The sequence below is a fragment of the Penaeus monodon genome, chromosome 19 (assembly GCF_015228065.2).
Source record: "Penaeus monodon isolate SGIC_2016 chromosome 19, NSTDA_Pmon_1, whole genome shotgun sequence".
Classification (NCBI taxonomy): Eukaryota; Metazoa; Arthropoda; class Malacostraca; order Decapoda; family Penaeidae; genus Penaeus; species Penaeus monodon.
Window position 1 is genome coordinate 15,804,867 of NC_051404.1, and position 469 is coordinate 15,805,335.

Sequence of the window (469 nt, forward strand, 5' to 3'; positions counted from 1 at the left end):
CCCCCACAAAAACAACCCCAAAACACCAAAAAAAAAACACAAAACACCACACACCCCAAAATATATATGATTGGATAAACTTATAAATCATTTTGGCTTAAATCATTTTGGCAGTTTGGCTTAACATTATTTTAACCAGATTGCAAGTAGCTATGACACTTGAAGATCATCCTTATAAAGTTGTGAATGCAACACTCATTTCTTCCTCTTGAATTATAGAAAGAAGCGTTAGTAAATAATTTGGTAATCACACTTTCTCAGTCTTTAAAGACATCTTGTAGAAACACCAAAAGATATTTTAAATGTAAATAACCTCTAGCGTAAATCCATCAAGGCATAGAGGATTTTAGAAAAGGATGTCAATTTTCCTTTAAATAGTAGAGCCCCCGAAGCCACATACTAGGTATTAAATGCACCTGTCAGTGATTTACATATGTAGACTTAAAACCCCACCGCGAACCCCATTCAC